Source organism: Trachypithecus francoisi, unplaced genomic scaffold (genome assembly GCF_009764315.1).
Source record: "Trachypithecus francoisi isolate TF-2019V2 unplaced genomic scaffold, Tfra_2.0 Lachesis_group7, whole genome shotgun sequence".
NCBI lineage: Eukaryota > Metazoa > Chordata > Mammalia > Primates > Cercopithecidae > Trachypithecus > Trachypithecus francoisi.
Window position 1 is genome coordinate 11,808,795 of NW_022681472.1, and position 27,896 is coordinate 11,836,690.

General features: G+C 44.2%; 2 long non-coding RNA genes across 3 annotated transcripts in view; one reads left to right on the forward strand and one right to left on the reverse strand.

Annotated features, from left to right (window-relative positions):
* LOC117079199 overlaps positions 1 to 27,896 on the forward strand; it is a 233,685-nt gene that overhangs the window by 35,797 nt on the left and 169,992 nt on the right. For both annotated transcript variants that reach the window (XR_004435309.1, XR_004435308.1), the window contains exon 2: positions 20,306 to 20,371. This is a non-coding gene — a long non-coding RNA (uncharacterized LOC117079199). The remainder of the gene's footprint in view (positions 1 to 20,305; positions 20,372 to 27,896) is intronic.
* Positions 16,998 to 27,895, reverse strand: LOC117079198. The gene is made up of 4 exons (XR_004435307.1): positions 27,646 to 27,895; positions 27,184 to 27,315; positions 19,885 to 20,052; positions 16,998 to 17,186 (listed from the first exon to the last, which is right to left on the reverse strand). It is a non-coding gene; the product is annotated as an uncharacterized LOC117079198 (long non-coding RNA).

The following is a 27,896-nucleotide window of genomic DNA, read 5'->3' on the forward strand; positions in this document are numbered from 1 at the left end:
GTCTTGGAGACAAGATGCTGAAGTCTAGGCTTTATTTGGAGTCAAAATTTCCAGTCACATCAATGAAGAAAAGACCACACTAGTTGTAACCAGCCTCATCATTTGATGTGTATATTGTCTTATGAAGGAGTTGGAGGCCTATTGATTGAAAATGAGATGCTATTGAAAAGAGTTACTAAGAAATAGCAGATCTGAGTTCTGGTTTCAGCTTTGTGATTCAGCTGTTGAGAGATAGTAGGGCATAAGTTGGCATTGTTTAAACCTCATTTCCTCATCCTTAGAGAACATTTCTTGCATAATGACTAAATTTGGGTGGCATTTTATTATTCTGAAAAGTGGTACAGGTTGGAATATAATTTATGTGTTTTTCATTTAAAATAGTAATTTTGGTACCAAAGTGCTGGGAGGGAAAGAGTATGGTCCTTTTAAATGGTACAGAAGCTGGGAAGGGAAGTGCTGGGTAGAGGAGGGCGTGGTCCCTGGCTAAGCCTCCACCCCCACGTACCTAGGTGAGGATAGGCATTTCCTGCCCAAATGTTGCATTGTCCAAGACCATCCTGACCTGCCACGCCCATCGTGTGCTTATAAACACCACCCCCCTGCTGCCACCCCAGTAGGCAGATGCACAGGCAGCTGGACTTCCAGAGGAACATATCAGTGGAGGAAGACACAGGCAGCTGAACGTCGAGAGGAATGCACCAAGAGGCACCGGCACGCCAGCAGGCCACCGACTAGCAGAAGCAGAACGACATGGAGTTTCGCCGGGGCAGTCGGAGGAGAGCCTGGGCCACCAAGAGCCCGACTCTAGGGGAAAATCATCTCCCTTCTGGCTCACCCATCTGCTGAGAACTATTTCCACTCAATGAAACCTTGCACTCATTCTCCAAGGCGACGTGTGATCTGATTTTTCTGGTATACCAACACAAGAACCCAGGGATACAGAAAGCCCTCTGTCCTTGTAATAAGGTAGAAGATGTAATTAAGCTGACTAACACAAGCTGTCTATGGACAGCCAAACTAAAAGAGCATCCTGTAACACGCCCACTGGGGCTTCAGGAGCTGTAAACATTCACCCCTAGACATTGCTGTGGGGTTGGAGCCCCACAGCCTGCCCATCTGTATGTCCTGAGAGGTTTGAGCACTGAGGAAGTGAGCCACACCCCCATCCCATGCCATCTGAGGGGGAAAAGGAAACTTTTCCCGTTTCAGTATCAGTCTTATAAACATCTTACAGGAATACACTGTGCGGTTCCGTGTTGTAGGAGTAGAATATTTACAGATGACTCTGAGGTACAGAGCCATAAATGTGGAATGAGTTATGTTAGAAGGAAACAGACTCCCAATTGTGGGAGGTGCGTGATTGCCAGAGGCTCCAGCAGTGAGCATCCGGATGCTGGATGCGTTGAAGAGGCTCAAGTACCAGATTGGGAGTCAAACAGCCTGACTTGTAAGAGTTCTAAAAGGCTTGAGGGTCTATGATGGTATCTTTGAAAATTGTACAATGTTGTACAAACTAAGGTATCACTGTGAAGAAAGATGAAGACTAAAATGAAATCTTTTAAAAGAGCTCACCCACTACAAGTTTGAATAAACAAATTTACCCTTCTTGTAATCCTGGAGTAAAATATTTTAACTGGGCCAGGCGCAGTGGCTCAAGCCTGTAATCCCAGCACTTTGGGAGGCTGAGGTGGGTGGATCACGAGGTCAGAAGACCATCCTGGCCAACATGGTGAAGCCCCATCTCTACTAAAAATACAAAAATTAGCTGGGTGTGGTGGCGTGCGCCTGTAATCCCAGCTACTCACGAGGCTGAGGCAGGAAAATAGCTTGAACCCAGGAGGCGGAGATCACGCCATTGCCTCCAGCCTGGGTAACAAGAGCGAAACTCTCGGTCTCAAAAAATATATATATATAAAATATAATATTTAATATATAATATATAATATATAATGTATAATATATAACATGTATATATTTCATATATATACATATATACACACTCTTGTGTTTGGGAAGTGTCAATGCAACTTTCACTATTTATTACTTAATAGAGTTGATTTAAGATTGTAAGCACAGTCATTTAAATGCTTCCTTTTTTTTTTTTTTGAGACGAAGTCTGGCTCCGTCACCCAGGTTGGAGTGCGTGGCACCATCTTGGCTCATTGCAAGCTCCGCCTCCTGGGTACAGGCCATTCTCCTGCCTCAGCCTCCCAAGTAGCTGGGACTATAGGCACCAGCCACCATGCCTGGCTAATTTTTTAAAAAATATTTTTAGTAGAGATGGGGTTTCACCATGTTAACAAAGATGGTCTCCGTCTCCTGACCTTGTGGTCCGCCTGCCTCAACCTCCCAAAGTGCTGGGATTACAGGCATGAGCCACCGCGTCCGGCTGAATGCCTCCTTACACTTCAGATGCCTTCTCATACGCTCTTCATTATTATTTTTTGGCGTCTTTCGGACATTTTGGTCATTTAGAGACACCTGGACAGTTACATATCTGTCTTCTAAAAAGCCAAGGCAAATCTCCACATGACAATCTTTGAAGATACGGTATTAGTCAAGCTGTTCTCTTTGGACTATTTAACAAGCAAAAGCTTTAATTCCCTGCTGTAATTCAAATTAAGGTATTATTTCTTGAAAACCTGGGGAAATAAATGAAATTTTGGGACAGTTTATATTTTTTTGAAATAAAGATATGATAAAGGGTATATATTTTACAAGCCAAAAGTAGAACTTCATTTATTTACAGTTTATGCCTGAGGGGCTGGATGAGACTATGTTCACATGTATAGTGTATGCTAGAATATGGGGAAGGATTGCTTACCAATCCGTGTCATAAGGGAGCACTAATTAAGTTTGGATAACAGCTAGAGAAGAGAAAAAGCCTAAGGCCGATATTTAGATCACTTAAAATATTTGTTGCAAACCCACTGCCTCTCAAATGCCCGCTCTGTGCCAGATACTGTGCCAGTATTATGGAGTTTTGAAATAATTCCACTTTTGTAGTTTGCTATGTGAGTGACATGTTTTGCTGTGAGGAGAACTTGGAGGGTTTTCCTGCTGTCTTGAGAATATGACATCATACATTATGAGACCGCACATGTTAGCTGCTGAAATTCAAATACATAGAAACTCCAGAGTTTCACAGATACTCCGAAAGCTTAGGCTGCACTCTACTAGCCACTTCTCTGACAAAACAAAGTTAGCCAGCGTCCAGGTGCCTTCTAGTAGTCACATATCTCTGCTGCCATCTCTTGGATGCCATCTCTTCTGAGAACTGCTTGTGTAAAGATACACCTCAATCAAGCCTGTAATCCCAGCACTTGGGAGGCCGAGACGGGCGGATCACGAGGTCAGGAGATCGAGACCATCCTGGCTAACACAGTGAAACCCTGTCTCTACTAAAAATACAAAAACTAGCCGGGCGAGGTGGCGGGCGCCTGTAGTCCCAGCTACTCGGGAGGCTGAGGCAGGAGAATGGCGTAAACCCGGGAGGCGGAGCTTGCAGTGAGCTGAGATCCGGCCACTGCACTCCAGTCCGGGCGACAGAGCGAGACTCCGCCTCAAAAAAAAAAAAAAAAAAAAAAAAAAGATACACCTCAATCTTTGATTAGACTCTCCTTTCCACAGAGGCCTGCTTCCATTCCACTTGAGCAATTTGACTTTAATAATTTTGAAGCTCACTCACTATGTAGTAAATGGATGTCATCTAATCGAGGGTATTCCCTGTGAAATGTGTTCACGTGTAAGCATTGTGACCCAAAAGAAAAAATATCTCTTTGTATGGCAATAAACTGAGTGATTTGTGATATCATACCATGATCATTTCTTTAACCATACAGAACAGCCATGCACTTTACATGCATTATGTTATTTGGTACTTATGATAATAGTTATCATTCCCATACTGGAAGGACATCTCATGGAAAACTGACATTTTTTACAACCTCTAAAAGTAGTAAGACAGTTGGGAGAAAAGTCCTGGGAGTTATCACTTGGTTCACTATAACAGAAGGACAAGGTGGTCTGGATGTACCATTTTGGCCCCACGGGGCTAGCTGGGCTGGTGTGGCTGCCTGGACCACTACTGTGCCCTCCATCAGTGACAATGAGCCCTGGACAGAGAAGGACTGGTGGGTCAAGAACATTAAATGCATTTGTCCCTTGCTCAATGCTCCAATTTAACCCACCATCAGTAGAAAGGTTGAAAAAGTACACTTCCGGCTGAACGCAGTGGTGCACGCCTGTAATCCCAGGATTTTGGGAGGCTGAGGCGGGTGGATCACCTGAGGTCAAGAGTTTGAGACCAGGTTGGTCAACATGGTGAAACCCTGTCTCTACTAACAATATAAAAAATTAGCCAGGCATGGTGGGGGGTACCTGTAATCCCAGCTACTTGGGAGGCTAAGGCAGGAGAATCACTTGAACCTGGGAGGTGGAGGTTGGGGTTGTAGTGAGTTGAGGCTGTGCCATTGCACTCCAGTCTGGGCAACAGAGAGAGACTCAGTCAAACACACACACACACACACACACACACAAGTACACTTCCAAAAAGGGAACTTCCTTGTGACATAAATAATCTCTGTCACCATCAGCCTCCCAATAGTCTGAATTATGACATAGGATGGAAAGTGGGGCGAGATAATCTTTCCCTCCCCTGCTTTTATCTCAACATTTCATGACTATATGAGCTGCAGAACGAGCAGGTGTTAATTACCTAAGAAGAACAAAGAGAACAAAGTGCCCCACTGGCTTGTTGAGAAATGCTCAGTTACTTTCTGAGACAGCCTCAGCTTGGCTCAAACCTAATAATTTGCTAAGCCAAAGAGGCTCAGGAATAGTTGAAAGTCAAAGTCAGGAAATAGTATCATGCAACCTCACTGAGACAAAATAGAAAGGAACAGAGCTTCCTATATAATACACACTTGGAAAAACACAGTAACTAGACTAATAGATTAATTGCTTCCTCTCAATATTTTTTTAGTTTAATTTTTTATTGTTTTCAGTAAAACACATACATACTGTGGATCTAGAAACAAATGACTATTGCATGGCAGGGCAGCAATGGAGGGATGGTGGGTTGCAGGCCTGCTGGGGAACCATCTACTGTTGACTCCGGAATAGGGCTGCATGGGGCAAGCCCAGGAGCAGAAAGTGATCATGAGGAACTGGAGAGGATAGTGGAATTCAGCTCTGCGATGTCAGGAAGATAAGTCCAATGCCAAGGGCCTGAGTCACAGGTATGAGGTATGAGGGACAAGGTATAGGCCAGGAATTTGGAGTCAAGAAGAGGAGACCAAGCAAAAAGCTGACCAAAAGCACGCGGTAAGTTATTCCTGAGTCAGCCCCAACTTACGGAAGCCCTTGCACATATTAGGCATGAAGGAAATATTTGTTGGCTAAATGAAGGGATGCTTGAAGAATGAGGGTCTGTAAGGTTTGCCTTTCAAGGCTCATGGGACCTGATGATAGGATGCATTGGTCAGGATCCAAGTGTGAGCGGGAGCAGAGAGGGCAGCAAAGTGACAGATCTGATTCCACATACAGATGGGTCAACAAAGCAGGAATCCAAGTAACTGAAAGAAACAATTATCTGTAAATTGAATGCCAGGAAAGTGTGGAGAGAGGTGGAGGATGAGGAAGATTTCATGGCATGATTTGGGGAAGAATATCCCAAGGTAGAGAGAAAGTAAAGAGTGAAAATAGGACACTAGGAGCATAAGGCATCAGAGTAGCCAGGGCATGCAGTGTATGGGCCCTGTGGGCCAAGAAGCCAGGAAAGTTGTCTGAGCCCGAATGGGGAGAGCTCAAATTCGGTCTGAGAACTTCAGACAGGGGACATGCCCATCACTGCATCATCTCATCACAATAGATGTGAGACTGGGGAAAGAAAGAGTGAGTTCTCTGAAGGGTTAGGCCTGTGTTGTGGTGTAGCAGGACATTCATGTAGTCCATAATTTTCTCTGAATTATGGAAATATCATGGCATTACCAAAAAGGGAAAAAAGCAAAATTATGGCACAAAAATTTTACAACATGTGTCTACTTCCCATCTTATGGACAATAAAATATGAAACAGGACAGCATTGTAAGTGCAGTTGACCCTTGAACAACTTGGGAGTCAGGGGCGCCGAACTCCTGCACAATCAAAAATCCACGTATAACTTTTGACTTTCCCCAAACTTAACTACTAATAGCTTACTGTTGACCATAAGCCTTACCAAAAACATAAAACGTTGACTAACACATATTTCGTATACCATATGTGTTAAATACTGTATTCTTACAATAAAGTATGCTACAGAAAAAGTGTTATTATTAAGAAAATTGTAAGGAAGAGAAAATATATTTACTGTTCATTAAGTGGAAGTGGACCACCATAAAAGTCTTCATCCTCATCATCTCATGTTGAGTAGGCTGAGGAGGAAGAGAAAGAGGAGGGTTGGTCTTGCTGTTTCAGGGGCGGCAAAGTTGGAGGAAATCCACCCATAAGTGGATCTTCGAAGTTTAAAACTGTGTTGTTTAAGGGCCAACCATCAGTGCAATGTGAACAACAGATCTAGTGCTATGCTAAACTCTTGAGAGTGTGACATGGAAGGAAACTACCACATACAACTAGTGATGGGATTTTCCCCCACCTTAAACGTTTTTGGAACAAGGAAGATGTAAGTTTTTTAAAAGGAGTAGTTTAAAAACGTTCTAGGTGTCGCATTTACAATGCAATTCATTGTTATAAAATACTGACAACAATTGTATATCTAACATACTTTACCAAGAGAAATACTTTACAGGGGTTTACATGGCACATTTATCTCCTCCACTCTATAAAGCACAATCTTGTTTAAGTGAAGAATTTTGTGTCTCCATTTGGAGGATTTCTTGTGATTAGAAAATCCTTTTTGCTAGAATCATGGTGGTTGAAAAATTGTTCTTAGTGTTCTGATTTTCCAAGTTTCCTTTGCACAGGCAAAAAATGTAGAGAGGAGGCGAAGAGGAAAACAGAAAGAGGAAATTTTTGTCCAAATAATAACAATGGAAAGGTGAACATTTAGCTAACTGAAACCAACCCAATAGTTTCATAGATAGTTTCTTGCATAAACATAGAACTTGACCCTCTGGTCTTAAAGCTTAAACCTTACATTTGTTTTATCTGAGTTCCTTCCTCAGGAAATGACCTTCAGGTCTCTCAAAAAAAAGTGTCAAAGAATTGAAACTCACCAGATCATCACATTCAGACAATGAGATGGAAGACCCCTCATTCATCCTGATTGCTTCTCTGGCCCTCCCTAGTTCCTGTTTTCTTACACATTGTTACATTTCTTCCCTACTATAGAAATCCCTAGGTTTAGTAGGTCAGGCAGATGGGTTTGAGACTGAGCTCCCATTGCCTTGGCTGCAGCACTGGATTAAAGACTTCTTTCTTGGCAATAATTGTCTCAGCGCTTGGCTTTCTGCTGTGTGGTAAGCTGGAGGACCTAGGCCAAACCCCTGGTGTTCTGGTAACATAACCAGAAGCCTTTGCTTTGGTGGGTACACGTGGTTATTTTCCAGCAGAAAAATAGCCAACTGAGAAATAGGTGTTGTCTCAGAGAGGTCTATGAGGTGGGGAGCAGGAAGGGTCTGGCGGGATGGGGCTGGTGTGCAAGGCACATTCCTGAGGATTCTTTATTGGGAGAGATTTCTGCCTTAGCAAGAAATACCCTAGAAGCTTCTTACCTGGGGCAGATGGTTGATTCTGTATGCAGTCTTCTAAATGGTGTGGGGTTTGCCAAACATGGTGCTTAGAATCTGGACTATCCCTTGTATTTCTGTCTTTCTTTATCCCAACCTCTTGCTCGGTGGCCTCTTTCATTTGCTTCTTTTTTTTTTTTTGAGACGGAGTCTTGCTCTGTCGCCCGGGCTGGAGTGCAGTGGCCGGATCTCAGCTCACTGCAAGCTCCGCCTCCCGAGCTTCTCCGCCATTCTCCTGCCTCAGCCTCCCGAGTAGCTGGGACTACAGGCGCCGCCACCTCGCCCGGCTAGTTTTTTGTATTTTTTAGTAGAGACGGGGTTTCACCGTGTTCGCCAGGATGGTCTCGATCTCCTGACCTCGTGATTCGCCCGTCTCGGCCTCCCACAGTGCTGGGATTACAGGCTTGAGCCACCGCGCCCGGCCTCATTTGCTTCTTGAAATGTGTGGTCTCCGGTTCCCAGATTGCTGTTTTACTCTTCCTTGCGACTCTGCTTTGATGTACCGTGGTGCCTGGCACGTAGCTCACTGTTATTAAGAACTTGTTGAGTCAATGGCCCAATATGGCATTGACGTTTTCTTTGAAGTGCCTGTCTTCGTTTGTTCAGACTGCTGTAAAAAAATTACCATAGACTGGGTGGCTCACACAACAGAAATTTATTTAACACGGTCTGGAGTCTGGGAAGTCTGAGATCAGGGTGCCAGCATGGTCGGATTCTGCTGGGGGCCCTCTTCCTGGTTTGTAGACAATTTCAGACCTCACATGAGGAGAGCAAGAGGAAGCAAACACTCTGCTGCCTTTTCTTGTAAGGCACTAACGTCATTCATGAGGGCTCCACTTTAATGACCTTATCACCTCCCAAAGGCCCATCTCCAAATACCATTACACTAGGGGCTCGGGCTTTAACATATGTATTTAGAGGGGATACAAACACACAATCCATGGCAGTGCCGAATAGTCTAGAGATTCCAGGCTCTTCAGAATCTCTCTGGTTTGCATCTGTTCTTGCTCAGTGAACCCTGCTGTGTATGTACCTTGTTTTGGTCGGATATTCCTTGTTTTTGTTTGTTTTGTGTTTTATCTATAGTGAACCACAGGAGATTTGGGGGCTGATTATATCTGACTGCTGGTAGCCCAGTACATGTGATTTCTGGTCCTCACTCTTCTCTAGACCTGGGACCTAGGATGAGTCATTTCAACTTGCAGTATTTCAGCTTTCTCATCTACAAAATAGAAAGGTCCTAAATGTTTTATATGATTCTGGAACTTCTAGTTCCAACATTTTGTCACTACAAAAATTTCCCCTAAGTCATTCCTTTCTTATTATAGTCATTGATTACTTAAATTCAGTGATGTTGAGATGGATGGCTGTGTTTCCTTTTTCTTTAACAATGACCACAACTGTATGTCATTATTATTTAGTAGGAAGCTTGAGGGGAGGAAGTATCCTTAGAATATTTTGGATTTTTCTCTTACCTGTAAGCTGGCTTTCTCATTTTGCTCCAACAGTCCTTATGATTGTGGGAAAGAGGACAGGGCAGAAGCCCCTTTGGAAGGGAAGAACATGACCCTGGGGAAGTGGCTCTGTCTGGCTTGTGGATTGTGGGAGAGAATAAGGTAGCAGCCAAACCCTGTCTGCTGCATTAACCTCACTCTGAGCACAGACTTTTGAAAGAGGGGGTGGCATTGAATGGGATGGAAACAAAGCTAAAAGTGAACAGGTCCTTTCCCTTCACCCAGTGAGCCTAGACCGACACCGTCTTGCATGGGGTCCTGCCAGAAACATCCTACAGCCACATCAGAATAAATAGTATGGCAGGTGGGTGTATGTAGACAGATGAGGCTCAGAATTTATTGACCATGAGTCTGTTTTGACCTTGAGTGTCTTGGAAGGTGTCTTGGAGTTCCCATGTAGCAGAGGAGAGACGGAGGGGCTGAGGTCAGAACCACTAGGTGAGGGTAAGCACTCAGGGGCCTTGCCGTAGGGAGCATGGTGACCCTATCCACCAGGGCTGCAGAATAGATGAGAGACCCAAAGCAAGGCCATGTCAGCAGCTGAGAAAGATGCCAGGCCTGACAGAGACAACATGGACTTTGAGATGCCAGGTGCAGGGTTCAGGAGCAGAGGTGAGCAGGGCCTGGCGGAGAGGACTCCATTGCTGCAGAGGCCAGCAGGGGCCCAGACAGCAGGGCCTACACTGGCTGCCTACAGACCTGTGACCTGTGTCTCCCTCGCCCACCTGGGGACATGGTAACTCCATGTGTATCCCACCCACTGGGTGCTCTTGTGCCAGGAGAGGCCGAGGAAGGAGCATACACTTGACATGACAGCTGCAGTGAGGAAGGAGGCAGTCGGAAGCCTTATGACACTGCTTTCCTGTGAATGGACACGTTGAAAAGGCTTTTCCCTTCCCTTGCTGTCCAGTGGAGCTGATGGGATGGGAGACTAAGGAAGGAAAGATCAATCGTAGAAAATAAACAACACAGATGTGCTTTGCTCACTTGAGTGGAAGTGAGCACAATTTCAATCCAGCCACGGCAGCGCCGTTAGAGGAGGCTGCCTGCCTTGCGTTTCCCACCTGAAAGGGAGCTCCTGCCTGCTCTCTCCGTATCATTTCTCCGGCTGATGGTCTGGGCCCCAAGATGACCTGGAAGGGAGAATATTGCCTCATATTCCCTGGGGCCAACAGTGCACAGAATGGATGGGCTTGGTGAGGGAAAGGCTATGAGCACTTGAGACCAATACTGTGGTCTCTGTCCCGTGTCTGATAAGGCCCTCCGTGTGCAGGAGTTGTTTTCTGTTAAGGAGTTACACATTAAATAAGAGAAAGAAGTAGTCCGATGAATGCCATTTTCCATTTTGGACATAGAGATGGTCCCTCAAATTCGCACTTCGATTTTCCTGGGTGGAAATGGCAAAGAGTGACAGGTCCATTATCAATCTACTAAAAAACTGCCTGGTGATCATGGGAGTCTTTCATGATGAAATTGATTCTATAGTCTCTTAGAATTGAGGATAATTTGTTTTTTAAAAAATCCCAGAATATAATTAATAAAAATGGTAAATGTCTTCTCATTCCCCTTCATAAGTGTGATGCCAGGAAAGAACATTTGCAATCTCATGCTGGGAAAAGACACTGTCATGGGAGAGGGAGAATGCTGGGCAGGAACGGGATGGGGAGGAGGAGGGAGGGCAATGGTGTCAGTAAAATTCCCCTGCATGGGAATAATATACTTGGCACAGCCTGGTGTTCTCATAATAAAAAGAATAACTATCATTCTGCTTTCCCCATGAGGCAAAACAGATGCTGTCTCTATGACGAAGTGCTCACTCTTGAGTGGAGCAGCCATTTCCACAGCCAAATGTCTCAACAGCAAACTGAAATTCTCGGGCCAGATTCCCCACTCTGTGCAGCACACCCCTGAAGCAGGTGGAGACTGTGCTCACCTCACACTGGCAGCTGGAATGGGAGCGTGCTTGGAGGGTGGTGGTTGCGGAGGGAGGGAGGAAGGGAGAGAAAGAAGGAGACTGAGGGAGAGAAAGAGAGAAAAACAGAGAGAGAAGGAGGGAGAGAGAAAGAGAGGGAGAGACAGCAGGAGAAGGGGGGGCGGCCAGAGAAGCAAGTGCTATAGCATGCACGCGCATGCGCATGTGCACACGCGCGCACACACACACACACACACACACACACACGCAGAGAGAGAGGCAGAGAGAGAGAGGGAGACTCCGAGACAGAGGGGCAGGGAGAGAGGGAAAGACAGTGGAGAGGTGGGGCAGAGAAGCACACACAAAGAGGCAGAGAGAGAGAGAAAGAGGGAGAGAGATAGAGAGAGAGAGGCAGACACAGAGGCAGAGAGAGAGGGAGAGACAGTGCAAGGGGGAGCAGAGAAGCACAAACATGCACACAGAGGCAGAGAGAGAGAGAGAAAGGCAGACAGAGGAAGAGACGGGAGGAGAGAGAGAGGGAGAAGCAGAGGGAAAGAGAGGCAGAGACAGGAGAAAGAGAGGGAGAGGCAGAGGGAGAGAGAGGGAGAAAGCGGGGAGAGGCAGGGAGAGAGGGAGAGGAGAGAGACAAAGGCAGACAGAGAGAGGGAGAGAGAGAGAGAGAGACAGTGGCGGGGCAGAGAAGCACGGACATACACAAAGGCAGAGAGAGATGGGGGTAGGGTGGGGGAGAGTGGTGGAGAGTTAGGGAGAAAGAGAGATTGATCTCCCCATCCTGCCCTCACTGACCTCCTGCCAGGGTGCATGGGACAGGCAAGGGAGCCACCATAGTGAGAGTAGAGAACTCTCCTAATATTCTCGATTGAGAACAAAAAAGAGGTCCTGTACTTGTGGAAGGATGACTTGGATACAAAGAAGGAAGTGTGGTTCCTCGCGGCCACCTCTGCAGAGGTCCCAGGGCTATATGCGACCTGGGCACTTACCTGCCCACCAGACACACCGAAGCCCACAATGGACATGCAGGGGAGAGGGAAAGGGGCTCCAACCTGGGGAGCCCACGTGCTAGTCAGGGAAGGGGTGACATCGAATTGTGCTTTCGAGCTCACAAAGCCCTTTCTTGAGCTCCATTGCATTTGTTCTTCAAACGCACCCTGCGTGATGTTGCCAGGGTTTTAGCGTCTCCTAGCTTACCCAGTTAACCCGACTTGGAAGTGGCAGAGACGGACTCAACTGAAGCCTGCTAACTCTCATTTTAGCCCCTTTCTACCACATGCTGCCTCTTATGTCACAGACCCCAGCACGCCCAGGTGGAGACCTGCTGGCGTTTATGAGCCTGGGTACCCTGGGAAAAGATGTGGGTGGGATTGGGTGAATGGAGGTGCAAGTAGTTCCTCTGTCTGGGCAGCAGTCACTACTTGGACACCACAAACACTTCCCTGCAGCTGAGCACCAGGCTCTTTAGAGCAGAACATTTCCGGGGAAAATGGGAAAACTTGCACAATGCAGTTTGTTTTTTCTGCAGGTCCATGAGAATGTTTGTCTGGTTCATTCTTTTTGTGCCTTTATGCACAAGCAGAGGCAAATCTGAAGTGATGCTTGCAGCAAGGCCTTCTCTGCAATGGCGAGGAGGCGCACCAACTCCCTCCCCCTCCCCTTGCTTTCTGAGGCCCATTTTACTTGTCAGGAAGGTGGATTCGAGGCACTCAGACGTAGGTAGGGCACAAACAAGCTGCTAAGAGAGCTGACATCCAGGTGATGACGACCCCTTCCTTCTCCATGGCAATTAAGTGCTTCCAGTGATTCTATGCGTTATGATCATTTTTCGACGTAAAGGAGATTTCCATCTACCTTTCCTGGTCCATTTCTTTTTCCAAGGAAAACAAATATCAGAAAAATAAAAGGAAATCAAACAGCACAAGTATTTAACACGAGTCTGGCTGCTCCTGGCCAATCTGCCCACCTTTTAAAGAACAGAGGTAAGGGGCCAAATCTCCCCTGGATAAGTGCCTCTGCTAGAGTCACAGACTGGCTCAGCGATCTTAGCACTTAGCCTTTCAGTTACCCAGTTTCCACATCTGTGCAATGTGGACAGAAATATACCTATCCTGTGGGGTGGTGGGGAGGATTAAACCAAACATGCACATCCCAGGTGGAACGTAGTGCCAGGCACACAGTGCACACTCAGGTATGGTTTGCTGGATCCTCAGCCACAGCACATGTGTTCCAGACCCGTTTGCTACCACAGGTGTCCTTGTGTCACGGGAAAAGGGAAAGGCAAAAGCCATGTGCTTGAGGCACATGAGCTCCACGAAGCTCAGAAACTTTCTCTGGGGACAGAGGGAGGTGAATTTGCTAGGGGCCCCGCCTCACGCCTCCTCCTATCCTCACGGTAACAAATGCTTCAAATAGCATCACCTGTCAGAGTGTGTTCAGTTTCTAGATTGTCAGGCAAAACCTCAATTAAAAAGAGAAAAAAAGCCACCAGGAAACTTAGTTTAGATCATGTCACATGGCCAAGAATATGTCAGTTCTGGAGGAAAGTTGTTTGTCAGAAGGTAAGATATTCATGCCACCCCACAGAGCCGAATTTTCAGGGTGGCAATATCTTGTCCAGGGGTTTGTTTCTCTTCTAATGGAGGCTGTCATACTGCAAGGCTCTGGGGGATGTGCAGACTGGAGGAGCCCAGCCCTGTGCATGACACCCTCCAACAACAAGGAGATTGCATCTTACAACTGTCAGGAAAATAGATTTGCTGCTGAGCACTTGTCTTGGTGCAGTTTATTAGACTGCATCAGTCGTCTTAGGCTGCTTTGTCCTCAACACAAGACTTCAGATGAGGAAGGGCATGCGAGATGAAAACACAAAGGGAGAATACACAAAAGGTAGAGGCTCATCTTCACCAAGGAAGGATAAGTGGGTTGCCTAGGTGATGATGGGGAGCACAGAAAAGGTGCCCATGCAGTCCCTGGTGTCCTGGGGACACAACAGTGCGGGCTCTCCTTTTGAAAGTGGTTTTGAGGTGACTACCATGTGCTGCCATTTCCATTCTTGTCTTGTAAGAGAGGCAGGAGTGTGTCAATGGGATTGTCTCTGTGCCCAGTGGGACTCAGTGACAGCAGCCAACTGAGGTAGCAAATGCAACAGCTTGGCGGATCTGACTGCAAAGTCTTTGCCAGACTCAGGCTTGCTTGGGTCATTGAAGGATTCTGTGTGTTTTCTCCTCTGGCCTCAGATGTGTTAAGTATTCCTCCAGTGTGCCCACCCTCTGAGGCCAGAGATTGGAGGTCATCAGGCTGTCAGCTGGCAGAGTGGAAGTCCCTTCTGACCTTGAAAAGCCAGCAAACTGCTATCCACAGTCTGAGAAGTAGCCACACTCACATGGTGCCCATGCCTTGATGAAATAACTACCCAACTTTGACGCCTTCCCCATGTGCCTTTAACCCTCCTGTACCAGGGATTTTCAAGTAGCTGTTTCTTTTCTTTGGAAATTTTCTCTTTCTCTGTCTAGACACATTCTTCAAAGTCTAGACAGAGACCCAACTCCTCCAGGAAGCCTGTGTGCATGATGCCAGTCTCTGATAGTTTTTCCTTCTTCTGATTACCTGCATTTTCTGTACAAATTTACCACAGACTTGCCTGTACCATGGTTACCTTAGAAATAATGTTGATCTTGTTTTACATTTTCTTTCATTTCTAAAAGGCAAGCATTGTACTCAATACTTCTTTGAATGTCTGCAGACCAGCACATAAAAAGACCTCAATGTCGCTTTTTAAAATGGCCTTTCTGTGATTCTGGGAGAACCTGGTTTACACTGTGGACTATCAGGTGTGTGTGTGTGTGTGTTGATGGACAGCCATCCTGCTGGAGGTCTCAGGAAGTGGGAGTAGGCAACTGTGAGATTAGACAAATCTGGAATATCCACAGCATTGTCTCCTTTAATACACACCAAATGTGAACTGTAGTGGCCAAGCGTGACTTGTTTCAAAGGCTCCTTTCTTTCCCCTGCCAGCCCATGAGTGTTAGGAAAGGAGAGTTGCCTAATTGATCTCTGCAGCTGCAGGACCCAGCCCAAAGCCCTGCCCTCAGTAAGTACTCATACTTGTTTTTTTTTTTTTTGAGACGGAGTCTCGCTCTGTTGCCCAGGTTGGAGTGCAGTGGCCGGATCTCAGCTCACTGCAAGCTCCGCCTCCTGGGTTTATGCCATTCTCCTGCCTCAGCCTCCCGAGTAGCTGAGACTACAGGCGCCCGCCATCTCGCCCGGCTAGTTTTTTTTGTAATTTTTAGTAGAGGCGGGGTTTCACCGTGTTAGCCAGGATGGTCTTGATCTCCTGACCTCGTGATCCACCCGTCTCGGCCTCCCAAAGTGCTGGGATTACAGGCTTGAGCCACCGCACCTGGCCAAGTACTCATGCATTTGTAGGAAACATTGTTCTCTCCTCTCCCCATCATCCCAGGTTGGCCCATGCTAATAAAAAAGAAGTCCCTCTCTTTCTGAGGTTTTAGGGAAAATTAGCTTCCCTCCTTGCCTTGCCCCGCACTCATCATCCCCAAGGGAGGGGAGCATGGAGTCAGATGTGAAACTGCGGGAAGGAGCTGGAACCGGATGGCTCCTATCATTGGGGTGGTCTCTTTTCCAGAACAGCCTATCCAGGGCCATACACTTCCTTCTTCCCTCCCTATGGAGAGGTCTGCAGTGCTCTGTCTGTCAGCCCGTGGGGAAGGGCAATTGGAGGGGAGGATGTAAATGCTCTATTATGTCCCCAGACACAAAATGTTTCCAGTTCTGCTTCACTCACAACAAACCTGATGTTTTTGTCTCTTTCTGGATTCTTTCTGAACTCTGAGCAGGAAGAGGAGCCATCATTAACTATCACTACCACATCTCACTAAAGGGAACTATCTTGAAATAATATATCTTGAAAAATAAATGCTGGGCCTGCCTTACTCTCTGTATGTGTCACTCTTGGAGGCCAGTCTTTTACTTCACCTCCAGGCAAGGGTTAAATGTTGGTGTGAACCATGGCAGGATTGGTGCCTCTGGATTTCAGAAAGAAGAAGAAAGCAACAGACTTTTCTGAGCGTTTCTTTTTGCCCTGAGCTGGCCTCTACTATCTGGGAGACCGTATATTTGCAAGAGGTCCTATGTAATGGCTTTGAGGATTTGGGTGAAGGTGGGTGAGGAGAAGCCTAATGTGAACTCAGATATGCAGGTCTCCTGAGGTATGGAAGGAGAAGTTTATGTATTCACCATGCCTTTTCTTCATAATTTGATGGTATGAAGTGTGAAGTGGGTAGCTAATTCCGAGATCACACACAACTCCTCTGAGAGCTTGCCTTACATATGCAAAACAACCAATCCACAGCCTACTCCCACCACCTCCTCTTTGGGGTTTCACACTCTGGGCCAGTGTTCCCTTCCCTAATCACCCCAGGACAGGGACCAGACAGGTAGGGACAGCCCCTAAGTCCTGAGAGCCCTGAAATGATTCAAACCAGCCAGTCCTAAGCCTGCGTATCCTGCCTTGCCTGTGTTCCCCATGGAAACCATAAAGGCTCTTACTCGTGCTTTGCTCCCCTACCCACTTCCAGACTGACCCTGACGCTTCCTTCTATGCACTGCCCCCATGTAGTGCAACCCGTCCTCTTGGGACCTGTGAGTAATGAACTATCTCTTCATAGTTCAGTGGCACTTGTCTCCTGATCTGTTGGCCTTGCCAGACCTCAATGATAAAAAAGCTTATATTTTAAAAGTTTAGAATTACTGAACTTGAAAGAGAGTCATGAATAGAAGAATAATAATATCGCCATCTCTCATTGGAAACTCACTTTGTGCCAGTCGTTGCTGTAAGTTTATTCACTGCATTAGTTCATTCAATCTTCACATGTTCTCCTGTCCACTGATGTATTTTTCAAATCAGGAAAATGACTGGGATCAGAGGAGATAAATAAACCTTCCAAGGTGACACATCCAGGGAGCAGACAAGCAGACACAGAAGACAGCACACATTTGCTGAAAGGAAAGAAAATGGTGGAAATGGCTGTGGGCTGGCTTCAAAGTGAAGGATTTTGTGTTTGTGAGAATTGGAAATCACTGTTGCCTGCATGAAGTTGCAGCAGATAAGCCATCTGGCCTTTGCACATGAAAGATCTCTGTCCCTGGTTATTTATTTATTTTTAATTAATTAATTAATTTTGAGACAGAGTCTCATTCCGTTGCCAGGCTAGAGTGCAGTGGGACAATTCTGGCTCACTGCAACCTCTGCCTTCCTGATTCAAGCGATTCTCCTGCCTCAGCTTCCAGAATAGTTGAGACTACAGGGGTGCACCACCACGCACAGCTAATTTTTTTGTATTTTTAGTAGAGATGGGATTTCATCATGCTGGCCAGACTGGTCTGGATCTCCTGACCTCGTGATTCACCCACCTCCGCCTCCCGAAGTGCTGGGATTACGGGTGTGAGTCACCATGCCTGGCCCTGTCCCTGGTTTTTTAATAACTGGTGATGAAAACTGATGGGTTGGCTGGACACCCATGAAGCGTCTTCTGCTTATCAGCTGAAGACAGGGCTAGGCCTCACAAATCCCTGCCACTCACAGGCTCCTGTTCTCACGCTCCAGGTAGCTCAGAGACCACTGGAAGTCTGTATCACATCAAGCCATTGCCTGAGCCACAGTTCCTCATGGCCTCACAGGGCTTCTGTTGCTTAAAGGCCCCAGGGAATGATTTGTGGAAACCATAAATCCATTTTACAGTTGAATGTCAACTGTAATGCCTTCTACTCAAAGGAAGCCAAGAATTAAATTTCAGAAAAAGTGAACTCCGCAAACTCCGGCTGTTTACATCACATCAAAAGAAGTTGAAAATTCAAGTTCAGTTGCTGCCCGTCTTCCTGTGTTTTTCAATTTTGCTGTAAGAGAGATTCACAAAGGTGGTGTTTCTTTCTTTCTTTCTTTTTTTGCCAGATTCTTTGTAACTTAAAACTGATTGACATTGGTCTGATGCATGTGTGTGGTGTAGACAGTCCAGGGATTCCAAGTCCATGTGGGCAAGGCACCATATTTCAAAAGACAACCTAGAGGGGAAGTGTTAGTGCCTCCAAATTCAGTGTGAGTTGAGCATCAAAATCACCTGACAGGCTCTATGAATGTGACCTCAACTAATGGCCCTTTGACACTACCTGCTGGAGCCGGCCAGGTTTGCTCATCTCACTTATTAAACACTTGCTCCTTCAGAAAATCCTACTTTAGCTTTTGTTTAGCTGGGAAGTTCAAAGACAGATCTTTCCTTCCAAAAACCATATTTGAGGCCTGCAGGGTCTGGAAAAGAGGATGCTTTAAATAGCTCTTACTATTTTCCCCCATTAACTGGGCCACCCCACCAAGGATGTACATCTTTAAATTCTTCCAGAGAATTCAGATGTTAGCACCAGCAGTGCACAAAGAATGAATGGTTACTACCGGTGTGTTACGGAAGAGGAATCAGCACTCTGGGCGACAGCGCATGGATTTTCTAGTTTTGTTTTTTGTTTGTTTGTTTGTTTCCAGTCGGAGTCTTGCTCTGTTGCCCAGGCTGGAGTGCAGTGGTGCTGTCTCGGCTCACTGCAATCTTCTGCCAGGTTCAAGCAGTTCTGCTTCAGCTTCCCAAGTAGCTGGGATTATAGGTGCGTGCCACCACACCCAACTAATTTTTGTATTTTTAGTAGAGCCAGAGTTTCACCATGTTGGCCAGGCTGGTCTTGAACTCCTGACCTCGTGATCCACCCGCCTTGGCCTCCTAAAGTGCTGGGATTAGAGGTGTGAGCCACCGCACCCAGCCAGATCAACTGTTTTTGGAATTGGTCATCATTTGGTTAAGGCATACAATTTTGCCATTTTGGTAGATTGAAAATGGTCAAATTTTAGTAGTTTCATACAGTTCGACCCCATTCTACACATTTTTCCCATCTTACTGTTATCTGGACTGAGGGTGACCCACCAACCTGGTTTGTTTAGGGCTGGTCCACTTGTGGCACTGAAATCCCACATCCAGGGAGGCCCCCTCTGTCTTAGGCAGACTGGAGTGGTGGGTCACAGCTGGGAGACCAGGTTCAAACTCCTCAGCTTGGGGTATGGGGCACCCCATCTTGCCTGCGTCCTCTGCTCCATTAAGGTGTCATTGATAAGGGCAAACATAATTATAGTCACCAAGTGCCATTGTACATGACCTCATTACTCCTCAAAACAGTCCTCTGAGGCTTACAGAAGTTAGGTAGCCTCTGCAAGACCTCACCTATATTGGGGCTGAAGCTGTCCATAACTCCTGAACCTCAACATTGTGCTATGTGCCAGACACTCTGCTGGGCCCTGGGATTAAGACAGGCCAGGCTTTTGACACGGAAAATGGAAAAATGTTAAACAACTAGTCGTTGGATAGCATTCCTTTGAAAATGTGGTACTCCCTCCCGGATTTGAGGACACAGAAGTAGTTTGGTGACGCTGCGCTCCCTGTGAAGCCTCGGAGGCAGGGCATGGCTCCCAGACTGTGCAGTGTGTGGGGAGTGTTCAGGTAAGGCCAGTGTCTGATAGAACAGTCAGGAACCCTACACCTGACTGTTCTGGTTGGACACGTGGATTAATTTTTGGGTTATCTCCCTGTGGATTGTTACTCTTATGAACAGCTTTTAAAAATGGGGATTATTGGTACCTAATATATTGAAAAATAAAACTTACCAGAGCACTAGACAGTTCTTTCAAAGACAGCTGTTGGCCTCCCGACTTGATCAACTGTATTCCTCAAATGGGGGTGCTGTGGTTTCCCCAAGGAGATGAGAAACCACAGCACAAACAAAGAACATCTTGGTGGAGAGCTGATTGTATTTGAAGATCTGGGGAGTTTTTCTCCATTAAAAAACAAAACAAAACAAAACAGACTCACATAAGAGGAAGGTTGGAAAAATCTTATGAATTTCTAATGTAAAACATGCAGAATTAATGCTTTTGAAGTTAGTTCAGCTCTACTCCTAAGCTCTCAGGTCACAGAGTTAAATTTTGAAGTGCACGAAACCAGACTTCAGTAATAAACCATGGAGCGCTGAGCTTACACATCATTCAATTATCCTCTGAACTTGATTTTTTTTCTTTTGTCATATAGGTCACCAATAATGTGGGATCCATTTGGTGGAGACAAGCTACTTTTAATCAAAAATTGTAAGACATGGTGAGTACTCAAGCATATGACTATAATTTTCTGAATAGACTTTAGATACTAGGTTTTAAAAGCATTTCTAAATGTCTACATCATAGTAGAAGCTTGGATTAAGCTATTTTATGTTTCATAGTCACTGTGGTTTGGTCTCTAAAATTATGTACACTGTCATTGAATAAAATTCTTCTTAAACAACTAGAACACTTGGTTGATTTTAAATGACTAATTATTGTTATATTATGTGAGAGCACATAAGGTATGTTCTGCTTTACAAGTAAAGCCTGGCAACGTTTCCCATGATTTGCAATTCAAATTGGATGGCTCTGAGTCATTTAAAAGCAGGTGAGCAGCAGATATAAAACAGTTTTTTGAAAGGGGCTATTTGTTACTCCTATCTTGGCTTTGCTGAAAAGAATTATTTAAGGCTGACAGAGGAATGAGGATGAAGCAGGAGTTGGGCTCAGTTTTGTTCACTAGTTCAGTTAGCCTAGTCATTAGCTTAGCATTTTGAAGCTTGAGTGTTACAATCTACAGCTGTTCCCCCAAGAACAAAGTAAAATGTGATTTCCAAGTTCAAAATAATGAAAAAGTTTCAATGATATTGAACAGGCTATGTAGAGGAGAGCAGAGGAAATCAGAAAGCTCCTGCCTCCTCACGGCTGTCTTGGGGAGAATGTTGAGTGGATTGATGTTTTTATGCATATTAGACTGTTTTGATAAGATGGCCTTGCCAAGTAGGTGTTTGTTTTGTTTCTTTTCTTCCTTCTGCGTAAAGATGTTTAATTCCTTGAGCCATCCTCTACTTCCTATGGTTTTGTCATTGTTCTCTTAGGAAAGAGAAAGGTAACAGGAAATAAGCACTCTTTACCCTTTCTTCGTTCTCAGGGGGCATTGTGATGTTATCTTGAGTTCTGTATTGAGTTTTCAGTGACAGTGTTATGAGACGTATGAGTAAGCATTTAACAATGACCAAGAACTAGTCAGATTCAAACCCAGCAATACAGAATTCTCATTTTAATTTCAAGTTATGGATATTTGTCTTTAATTTTTATGAATTTTGCCATTTTAAAACAAGGTTTCAATGTTTATCTTCTCTGTAAGAGATGGGAAGGCCTATGAACATTTTAGCAACCCAAAAGATGATTCCTCAGTTTTTTCCTCAGGGGAATGTTTTATTTATAGGGAATCAAAGGAAATGTTTGTTTCCACGGGGAAGTATGGATAACATATAAAATCGGTTTTTCATTATCAACTAGGGATCACTAGGCAATATGTTAGTACAGAGATGTAAATGTGAAAAGGAAAAATGTGAAGCAGTATTGTTTTTAAATATAAGTTTGCCACTTCTCTAACTCCCCCGCCCTAAAAAAGAGATTAGAGTTGTCCAAGATAGCTGTAAACTTGAGTTCCTATTAATTTGCATACATATTCAAGGAATGAGATTAAATTAACAAAGGAGGAGAGAAAGCAACTCTGGACCTGAAGCACAACTGCTGTTTTGCTGATGCGGAAAATGACTGACTCATAGACTTTCCGCTGAAGCTGCCATGATTCTGTGAGTTGTGTTAAGAAAAAACTCTGGAGCTCTGTAGAGTCTGGCTTTGAATCTAGGCTTGACCATTTATGGAGTATGTGAATTTGAGCACGTTACTTAACATCTAGGCTCAGTTACCTTGTCTATAAAGTGGGCACCAACAATATACCTTGAAGTTTTTTTAAAAAATAGAACCAAATAAGTTAATATTTGTGTAACTCATGCTGCAGTTTCTGACAAAATAAAAATTCTTAAGTGTTTACCTTCTTAATTACTCAAATAACAAGTATTTACCACTAATATTTGACATGTAATTAAAATTTTCAAAAATTTAATTTTTTCCTGGTGTTAAAATAAAATTATAGTGACAGTAATAAAAAGATAACAGGTAAGGATTATCCTTTGGTTAACTTTTGTTAATTTTAAGTGGTGTTAGTGTGATATGACTTTAGCATTACTCATTATTAGTTATTCTAAGCATCAGTTAGGAGAGAGAAATCATCCAGAAATTTGAACAGGAAAAGCTGAACATAAAGAATTATTAACTGTAAAAGGGGATTGGCGTAAGGAGAGTTTGGCTAATAAGAACTAGAGGGTTCTAAGGAATATTGACACAGCAGCTGGAAAGAGCTGCCACTCCCCCAGGCCTGAGATGAACACCTGAGGAAGGGCTGGGCTGAGAGCCAGACCTCACTGGAAGGGCACAACCCTGTTTCACTGGATGGCAGACAGGTCACTGTGGTGAGGCACTGGCAGGACTTGCTGGAAATCCACCCTCTGGAACTCACTGGAGATATTCCTTCTAAGGTGACAAGGGAAGCTGTTTGTGGGAATGTATTTCCCCGGAGGCACTCAGCCTTTGCCCCCAGTGCCCAAGAGAGACTGCAGGAGGTGGCTGTTGGGTGCCAGGCACCCCTGGCTGCCCTGCCCTGCAGGAGCCTAGGGGTATGGGTGAGCTGCCTGCCCTGCAGGAACCTGTCTAGAGCAGGAAGCAAAACACTCCTGCAGTATCTCACCAGTGGCCTTTACTGACAAAACGTAACATCGTAACAGTTAGCAAAGCGAAAATATTCAAGTGGCTCAGAACCATTTTCACAGAGCAAGCAAAAAGGGTGAATTTGGAGCTGAGCATCAATAAGTGGCTAACTCTGCTAGCAGGAGAAACACTTTTCCAAAAATTTATGTGAAATATATATGGTAAAATTTATGAAAAGAGAGAACGTAAAGATACAAAGTATCTGAGAGCTTACCCCTGCTTACCCTGGTCAGTTACAGAGAACCTGAACTGCCTTGTTTTTGTCTTTTAATGCCTTGTTTTTCTTGTAGTGAACTTGGAATGTAAAGCTTGAATTGACAAACCCTACAAGAGGCAACATTATGAAATTTGGGTTTATGGTTATAAAAACATTATGAAAAACATTATTCATCATGCTACATAGAATTTTCAAATGAGTACTCTGAAGAATTCTCTCTGGTTGCAGTTCTGATGAGCGATAGATCTTGTTTCTCTTAAGACATGAAACACAGCAGAGCAGTAGCTATCCCGAAGTTGAACTCATCAGACACTAGGCAACACTGGCTATTGACTTGTGCAACTGATGAGATTAGAAGGCAGTTTAATAAATAAGAAATTAATCAAAGGTGAAGATTAAAAAATAACAGGAAACATACATGAGACTAATACAAACATTGATAATGTAAATATACTTCCCAAGGTAGAATATAAAATTTTCCCTAAACGTTCTTTCCAGCAGCCTTATGAATTAATTGGTATTTGATTGATTGATTGACAACTCCAGTTATTAACTAAATTGAATCAGCTGGGAAACACTGCCTGGATTACTTCCTCAGAATTATTTCCGCACAGGGACTATATGATTGAATGTAATCAAATAGACTCAAGAAGGAATTAAATTATTTAAAGTCACTTAGGCTTTTAATTTTTTCCCTCCTTTTTTCTTGTTTAATAATTGAATACTCATTTTTAAAATGTGTTATTGATATATTTAAGGAATTAAATGTCATGAACTAACACTACCTGTAACAAGAGGAAGAAATTGTCATTGAAAGAAGGGAAATAAAAATAACAAGTTCTGCAAGACTACTTTTGTGCCTGTTTATTTGATTAATTCTGGTAAGGGAGACATATATGTCTTGCAATCATTGTATATACATTGAATTTATATGCATATTCCTTTAAAATGCTATTTCATATTTCTGTGTCTCCACTTTCTGTTTAAGATCCATCTAGTTTCTCCTGGACAGGAACTTAAAACAGAAACATCTTGCAAAACTGGCTTGAGTGGGTGATGCTAAGTATACAAATAGCAGGGAGTGCTGTCTAACTAACAAGAAAGTTTAGTTTGCCAGAATTCTATTCATATCAAAGAATCTCAGAAATAGTTAGAAAGTCTTTTTGGTAGCTGCTTACTACCTTTACGATCATAAGTAGTTTCAGGTTCTATGGTGGCTGCTTTTGCCAGTAGCATTTGTGCTTCTTATTTGATCTTTTTGAAGATTTTTGTCAGGTGTTAAATAGATGGATTTAATCTTAAAAAACTTAATAGCACAGCCCAATAAATCTTTTCCTAGATGCTACTTAGTGGCCCATTCCCATTTCCCATTATGCACATGGTCTTGATAAGGTTGACCCATTCAATTAATTTGTGCTTAGTAGGGAGGACACTTGAGAGCAGCTGGGACCAGTGTCTGTCAGATAAATAAATATGAATTCCTAATTAGGCAGAGTGAGAATACCCAGAATGGTTTATCATCATAACCATTCCCAAAACAGGGTTGAGGTCTTATGGGGAGGCCTTACTCTGCTGTTTGTGATCAACTCCGGCTGGCACACAAGCCCTCAGAGTCTGCAATGATGCTTTCTCAAAGTATATTCAAGTATTTGCACTTAAATCAACAGAGTAAAAAAAATGTCAATTTTAAAAGAGATGATCATTTAAATGGTCTGTTAGAAAAACTACAGCAACATTGCTCCTCTCAAAGAAGAATGCTGAAAGGATAATTAGACATCAGCAGAATACCACCAACACATACTGGGAAAAAGAAAGGGCACAGGAACTTCTAAAATTCACTGAAATAAAAATCAGCACAGGGACCTAGACCTTCATTAGAACCGAGTGATGAGATGAACTACTAACGTTGATGAACAGCAGTATAAATGTTATACAGTTTCAGAATATTCCTTGGGATTACTCAGGGAGTCAGAAATTGACACATTTTACATTTTCTTTTGTATTTAAAATAGCCAATAAAATTCATTTTGCTAACATATACTTAAATCAATATGCATGTTGCAAGAAGCCAAGTTCAAGGGCACAATTTAGCATAAATCATGTGCTAGTTGTTGCTACTGTTAACAGTCATCTCTTTTTTTACTGAGGTCAGAGCCAATTAAGAGACATATAGAAGCCTGGGAACGATCAAAATACCGGCTTTGTGACTTATCAAAGCCAGATGGAAGAATAGGGTTTTATATGTGGGCTAAAGGGGATATTAATTTCTCCCCTGTGAACTGAAGTGAGTTCCGTACACTGCGCGGGGTTGCACCTGCTGAGGAGCTGGAGGAGAGCAGGGAGGGTGGGGTGCTGCTCCCTAGCGGAGGGCCCCGGTGCACACAGGCGACAACAGCCACAGACCCACTGCCCTCTTGCTTCATCTCCTTTGGTAATTCATGAGACAGTTTCCTGGGAAGTCCCATGTTTAATTTTCATCTTGATTGACTCTGAAACAGTATTCTCTGTGTAGCCATGAGGAAATGAGAATTTGCTTCTTATAGTTCTCCACTGAACTACTTTATCATTTCTGATTGAACTAATTCCTCATTTTCGCCTCGTAACTAACACCCACTCGCCTCCAGGTTAAAGTTTTCCTTACTTGGCAAAATTAGATACTAAATAAAATATGATAAAAATAAATCAAAACTCTTGCTCATCCTTACAGAGTTGCACAATTTATATCTTGAACATGACAGGCACAGTCTCAGAATTTTCTTGCTCTGATTCAAATACAAAGTGAGTAGCTGATTTATGGCCCAGCAGGAGCCAAGGGCGACCCACCTACCTCCTAATCTAGAGCTCTTCCCACTTCGCAGCACTTGCTACATAAGACCTTAAGATGTAGACTCTCGCAGAGCAGTTGCGAGTGCACTGTGGAGGCAGGTGGCTATGAGTTGGATTTCAGCTCTGCTCTGACTAGCCCTCTGACTTTGAGAGAGGTTATGACCTTCCTGGACCTCCAGTGCTTCATGGGCAAAATGCAGACCACAACATTTCTGTTGCACTATTGCTGTATTTATTTTTTTTTTTTGAGGCGGAGTCTCGCTCTGTCGCCCGGACTGGAGTGCAGTGGCCGGATCTCAGCTCACGGCAAGCTCCGCCTCCCGGGTTTACGCCATTCTCCTGCCTCAGCCTTCCGAGTAGCTGGGACTACAGGCGCCCGCCACCTCGCCCGGCTAGTTTTTGTATTTTTAGTAGAGACGGGGTTTCACCGTATTAGCCAGGATGGTCTCGATCTCCTGACCTCGTGATCCGCCCGTCTCGGCCTCCCAAAGTGCTGGGATTACAGGCTTGAGCCACCGCGCCCGGCCTATTGCTGTATTTAAATGAGATTATGTGTTTGAAATGCATCTTGCTGTGCTTGGGGTAGCTTAGCAGTAATAAGTGCTGGCATGACCCATTGTTAAGCCACACTTACCCACAGTATGAATAAAAATAGTCTAATTTTACACAAATTGTAAATGAAAAGAGAATGAGTGTGTAAACCATTTGAAAAGATACTTCAGTTACATGGCTTCTTAGAAAACAGCCGTCGGCAGAAGCGATCTATCAACACCTTCTTTCTTTTCTCATTTCTGGTTTGGTTTCTGGCTGCTCTGCCTCATTTTTTCCTTTTGTAGCTGCCTTGTGTCCCTGTGAGACCACTGGGGCTCCAATCTGTCTCCCTCTGTCCAACCACAGCTACCTTTCTTCATCCTCACAGCCTGATGTCATGATAAGGGGAGTAACTTGCCCCTTCCACATGTAACAGAAAGTAACACTTCAGCAACCCCCAACTCTGGATTAATAACTCAGTTTCTTTTGGTTCTGGAACAGTTCAAAGCTATCTCTCTTTTTTCTTCTTTTAAAAATGTATTTGACAAACACTTGCAATACTTTCTATGTGCCAGACACTATTCTAAGCACTTTACAAGTATTAACTCATTTTATCTTCCTATATCTAATCCAATTTTATATAAAACAGAAACCAAAACAGAGAAGGCTTAGTAACTTACCTGAAATTACCCAGCTAGTGCTTGATGGAAGCAGGATTTCAGGCTGAGGAGTCTGGCCCTGGTCTCTGTGCTTTTAACAGCTCAGCCCAGCTGCTTCTCGGCCACCCTTGCGACATCATCTTCCATCTCACACTGCCAAGGGCGGGAATGCGAGACTTATTAGAAAAGCCTTGAAAAACTTAAGAATATAAGTATTAAAAAGTTCAGCATCTCAAATATTTATCATTTCTTTGTAGTGAGAACACTTAAAATATTTTCTCTGAGATGTTTTGAAATACATAGTACATTAACTATAGTCACCATGTTTTGCAATAAATTACCAGAACTGATTCCTCCCATCTAACTGAAACTTTGCACTCTTTGACAAGCATCTCCCTTTTCCCCGACCTCCCCACCACAAACGTATACAACTTTTATTTGCCAATTAAAAATAAAATAAAAACAAAAAGAGGTACAACAAACAGTTGTGCTTTCATTGTCCAAAACACTAAGGGTAATGCTGGTCCAAGAGAATGACAGATTTTTGAGGGAGGTTTTCTTGTTTTATTTTGTTGGCAGCACAGAGGAAATGGGAGAGTTCTGAGTACAGAAAATGAGAGAGGAACTGGAGCAGGGACAGAAAATTTGCAAAATGTCAGAGCTGAAGTTGTAGAGCAAAAGAGGGATCACTGGTGGGGCTTATGGGATCGTTGTGGAGTTTATGATTGTCATCC